Here is a 6,000-nt window from a genome sequence, read left to right on the forward strand (position 1 = left end):
ATGAATTTGGAAATGTTTTTCTGGTTTCATAACTAGGAGTGTTTTTCAAAGATAGCTTTCTAGAAAACTTTTTGCAATTGTTGCTTTGGAGAATCACTCAACACTGCAGAATGGTACACCCAAAAGTATTTGAACATTATAGCCGAATTCCTCTTAAGAGTGCGATAATACTAATTTTCTCAATTTTGGTGTAGGTCGTAAAATTTTATGATTTTATGGTATTTTAAGTTAAAGATCTTGCGGGGGTTATAAATCCTAGTTTACCACTAGCAGGTAATGTTTTAAGCAGGGCTGTATTGTACATTTTGTATATTTGCATTATACAGCAAATGGCACGCGCCGCTTCCCAATCTTCTCAAACCCAACCATTGTGCCCTCTCATAATATGCAATAAAATTTTACGACCTACAACGAAATTGAGAAAATATTACAACAATGCTTCATCAAGCAGTGCGCAACAAACAAGGAATTTTTCGGAGGCCTCACGAGTAAAAAAATCGCTTTAGAGCCCTGACTTGACACTTTGTGATTTCTCTTTGTGGAGGATTAGTCGCAAATAGAAAAAATTTCCAGTTATTGCAAAACAGATTATTTTTTTTACGATTAATTTGCCCTAGACAGCTGTGAAAATATTTTTAGAACAAGGGACAGAACCTTGGCATCAATTCCCAGATATTTTCAAGACACCAAACTATAAATGGACGAAGCAGAAATTTTCTTGTGGGTCAACGGCGATAGTACATAAAAGGGGGCACAGCATCGAGGCCGGAATTATTTATCATTACGGACATTTCTATCAAGCAATGATAACTCATTTGACAACAGTATTTTATATTATCGTTTGCTTTTTAAGCCCACTCTTTGCACGTCTAGATTAGAGTTCGTTCATGTGACATTACTGATTACAGATAATGCTCAAATGAACTAATGCAGCTATGAAGTGTTGAATTTACAACGGAACGCGAGGTCCTCGGGGCTTGCTTGACTTCACTGATCAAATAATAACAATTATCATTATCATAATTATTATTACTATTTAAAAAAGGCATTCTCTTGATCCTGAAGTGTACAAAGACTTAAATATTCGTAATATCAAGGGTATTACGTCTTGAACACTGAAACTAAATTGCAAATACGTTGGCGAAATGCTAAGGGAAATCAAAATCATCATAAATATCGAAAAATGTTGTTTTATTAAGTTTTTCACTCATTACAACTATCAGCAAGAATTATTATATAACAAACATTTAGATAAAAACTTATACAAATTAATTTTTAGGCACCCTTAATGACAACGATAATTTTACGTACTCACAAAGGGACAAAAAGTAACTCTTTTTCGGACGATGACCGTGGCGCCATCTGTTGGTCTGTTTAGTAAGTTAGCAAAACCGATAATTGTTCTATCACCATAAATGATGTAAATAAGTTATTGTATTGCAAATAAAGTGCCTTTTGTTTCGGCTGTTTTCAAGCCTCGGCTGCGCCTCGGCCAGAAAACTCGGATGCACTTTTTGGGCTTGATACACAAATGACTATTCTCAAAGATAACGCCGTACAACCTTGCTTTAAAGGTGTGCATTTCTACAAATATTTTGCACTCTATGAGCGGTGAAAAACTCTTGTGATCCGGAAATGATATTAACACTATTTCTTCCCCCTACTTGAGATTTAAAATCTCCTGAGATTTGAAAAAATCTTATTTACTCAACCCAATTTTGATTTATTCAGTACTTTGTGGCCAATCGAGTAATTAAATACCCATTTTTGAGAGATGTCTCAACAACAAATCATCGCTAGAAAAATTATCTAAAAACAGAACGCACGTGTAAAAACACGATATTTCCACAAGAATTACCTCGACAACTTCAAGACAAGCACTTCTCCTTCATACAATCTCTACTCAACTCTGCAACGCGAAAGTGCTCACTTAGAACCCACTCGACCTCTTTGCATGATACGTAACCCCCTTTGCTAATATCTCGACTAATCCCTCTTCGTCACTGTTAAATTGTCGTTTGCGTTAAACAAATTAATCTCCATCACGTACCAAACCGTATCAGCGAAGACTTCAAAAAATACATGGAAGGCCATGGAAATTTTGCATTTAATGTGGTAGTAAAGTCTGTTAGGTTATGTTTTTCTAAGTTTGAGGTTATAAATAACGTCAATGTCTAGTGCATTGTTGTCAAGTTTTACTAGTTTGCAATACGAACACGAAAAACGTTATTCAATATTCGTGCGCGTCACTTTTCAGGTTTTCGGCCTGTTTGCACCACTCGGCTAACGCCTCGTGTTTCAAATTTCGACCTCATATCTGAAAAGTGATCTGACAGTGCTACTCATATGAAAATAACTATTACCACATCCTTATCACGTCTACATGATAGATTTTAAATTTGCAAGTTGTTAAGCAAACACTCCGGATTTTTTGTAAATAAAAATGTATTTTATCATTAAAAAAAATCGATTCTGAATCGATAACAGTGAAATATGTATGTGTGGAGCACTGTACGTAAAAGTGAAGACACAAACGCGCCTTACAGGTAAATACTTGACCTTTTATCTTCGACGATGTGATCAAACAGATCCTCTTATTTCTCTTTAATTCGTATTAAGACTTCTAACGAATTCGAAAGTTGGCTTTTCGATTTTTGACCCGATTTTTCCCGTTTTGTGCAACATCGACTCTTACGAGAAGTTAAAAAAAATCTTATTACTTCTTTTAAATGCGCGACCGGTTAACGATTCTTCAGAAAAATTAAATGTGTTTGAAAGTACTGACTGGCAAACGCACAATCTAATTTTAACTTTATTATTATTATTAATTTGTGCTATTAACCTTCAAACAAAAACTATTGCAAACTCACCCAAATTACTCTAGAGACCCAGAACTACCTTGGAAGTGGACAAAGAATTCGTAATTTGTTTAATAATTTAAGATCTTTTTATTGTGACAGCGCAGTGAAAAACTTTACCAATTTCGAAACTGAGAGCGTTCACAAAATAGCTTGAGAACGCGACGTTCCAGATTATTTCTCGTCATCTTTCTTCCACGTTTAGTTCAACGACAATCCGTGGTGTTAACTCTGACAGAAACATCTGTGACTGTTGTTGATCTAAGCTGCGACATGACCGTGGCTTGTCACGTCATAAATTTCGTTAAAAATGTCCAGATTTGAGAAGTGGAACGAGAGAAAACAACACCATTGTGGCGTGAACTCCACGAAAACTGCAAACTTTTCAACCCAATCATGATAATTGCAATAATGATAGAGCGCCAACGCCAGCAAATCATCTCGATCCGTTTAAATGACAGATTGACAGTCACGAGTAACACGATTGCACGCGAGCCCCCATTCCAATTTAAGTGTGACACACATAGATAGGGGTGGTTTTTTCCCTACAGCAGTCGAGGGTGAAGTGTAAACACGGGGCGATTACGATCAATTTCCGTGGTCGTGCCAGCAACCAGTGGCGGCTGCTCAGATGAGGTGACTGAGGCACCAAGGCTTATATCAAAATCCAGAAGACAAAAGAACAAAATTTTCTTTATAATTGCAAAAACCGAGCATAGCATTGTACTGGTCAGTGCCTCACACATTGGCTCTCCACAAATGGGTTCCCAACCTATGCTTCCAGCTTAAATGCGATTTCTAGTACAGCGAATGACCATTTTTGTTTTTTTTTTAATCGTCAGTTGAGGCAAGCTTTTGCAATGGCCTCTTAAATATAAATTTGAGTGATTCTGTTATCCCCACCACAAATTCTTGAGGGTGCAGTGGTGCACTTTGTAGTGCTGATTCTCGATCGATCTCTATAGCTCTCGGCATTATTCCAGGTAAACGTGCAACTGCGCAGCTTATCTCAGCTGTTCAACATTACCAGGTGAATCCCCTTATTGAGGTACAATGAATCCATTAATGATATTGTTGCGTCCGTTTTAGAGACGCGTTTCTCTCTTTCTCTCGACCAACCCTAATTATATGTACCGAGAAAAAGCGTGGTCAGAAATTTTCTCCATCATTTCAAACCTCGTGGTATGAAAGCTACAAAAGGCTGTGCGATGTATGTACAACTAGAGCTTATGCTGATGGTCTCGTTTGTTATTAAGTAATCTAAAAAGTGTTCGGAGCACTGGAAGTGGTTGCAGTAGATAAGATATACATAAATTAGAATTTCTAAGCGTAAGCGTCAAGATGTTCCGAATTTGTGAAACAGTTTCCTAAACAAACCCTTGATGAGTTAACTGAAGTATTCCAAATCTTTTTGAAAAAGATCGTTTGTTAAATGTACTTTCACTTATACCGGGTGCCCCAAAATTGGCGGAACGGCTTAGCAGTACGTTCTTAAGTAGTCATTAAAATACTAGATAAAAATCAGTCTTCTTTTTTGTAGAAGATATGGACCATCAGAGCAACATTTTGTTGGGAGTAGGATTCTTGAGGATGACCCCATCAACTAAAATTTATCGATTAACCCACAGGGACAGTACCTTTTAGGTGATGTGAAAATCTACTCAATTAGATACACAGTTTTATTTTTCTACTCACATCGAAATCGAAAAAGCAAATCTATATAACAAAATATTCAAGAAATTCTCGGATTTCTGGCATTTCTTGCCAACGTTTTTCTCGCCCCCAAACCTTCTTTTTATTGGGAGGGTACGGAGAGCCCCCGGTCGAACTAAAGGTCGCCTCACCACTCAAAAGGGACACGAGCCGCCACTGTCAACACCAAAAACGAATGTGTTATTTATATTTGGGGTATTGTGCCAAAAATCGGGTGAGAACGGATCGGGCAAAGTAGGAAGTGTCGATGTTCGCACGGTCGTTTTCCGGCGCGTCTGTCAAAACCGTCGATTGTTTCCGAAATGTCAGATTGCGTCAGTTTCACTTTCTCTCGATCGGAAAAAAGAGGAACTGGCTCGAGATTTATCGGCGCACAAGGAACTCGAACCAGAAATCAGCTGGAGTCAAGGTCAGATGCACCTTCGAGGATCGCTCGTAAAAATGCTTGCAATTCCTCGGCAAATGTCACTCGCAGTTGTCGGTCTCGATGGGATCGAGCAGGCGGGGGCTTTTCGCCGGCGAGGTTATGTCGGGATCGATAAGTCGGGCATTTTCCGGCGAATTTTCCGCCGTGTACGCACCTTTCAACCAAATCCAGCCGATGTTGACGCTCAGCTTAGCCTAGGTTGGGCACAACACACGCACGCACACATTGCCGAAATATTCTGGCCGCCGTCGGCTGGGAAAGCGCCACTTTTCGCGTTATTTTTGACAGAAACTGGACGCACCACGGACACAACAAACATTGAACGTCAACTATTTTCACTACTTGCTTGATTTACACTGGCATTTAACTGCAACAGAGCCCGTCTAGTCTCTCTGTCGCGCACACGACCGGACCGTTACGGCCGCAAAGACAGATAGAAGACGGTGTGAATGTACCGTTAGTGGGGAAAGTGAGGAGAGACGCCGCCGGATGGCGCCACTATCGCCCGATCCATAATCCTCAATATTAATAAAAAGTGTTTCGCGGAATCGATTACCAGGTCTGCTACAATCATATTTAACGTGTGGAAGGAAAGATTATATTATCTCTGGCAAATCGTTGAAGCTATGTAAAATTTTAAGATGTTGGGACGGTAGGCAGCACACAATACAGCAGAGTAAGGTTGAATGGAAAACAGGACCGTATTTAGGTTCAAATTGAGGGTCTTTGATGGTGCATTTTTAAGCGAACGTTATTTATCTTATACCTAATTTTATATTACAAAATTAAAAGTATAAGGATACGTATACAGACTGATACATATAATGTAATGAGAGCAATTTAATTACAATTACATATTTTTATTTAAATAATATCCGTTCACTTTGTATTGACCGTCAGTGGTGCAAATCGCACACACTTGGCATTAACTTTCATATGAGTTGTCATAGCAACAGGTCAGTCATTTGCACCACTGACGTTCAATACAAAGTGAACAGATTT

The 6,000-nt window shown here is 38.7% G+C and overlaps 1 protein-coding gene across 1 annotated transcript in view; it reads right to left on the reverse strand.

Moving 5' to 3' along the window:
* Positions 1–5,445, reverse strand: part of Mhcl (Myosin heavy chain-like) — a 99,531-nt gene extending 94,086 nt beyond the window's left edge. Inside the window, exon 1 of the mRNA XM_069043817.1 lies at positions 5,153–5,445. The gene's annotated coding sequence lies outside the window, so the exon portion shown is untranslated. The remainder of the gene's footprint in view (positions 1–5,152) is intronic.
* Positions 5,446–6,000: the final 555 nt, after the last annotated feature.

Source organism: Tenebrio molitor, chromosome 4, assembly GCF_963966145.1.
Source record: "Tenebrio molitor chromosome 4, icTenMoli1.1, whole genome shotgun sequence".
Taxonomy (NCBI): Eukaryota; Metazoa; Arthropoda; class Insecta; order Coleoptera; family Tenebrionidae; genus Tenebrio; species Tenebrio molitor.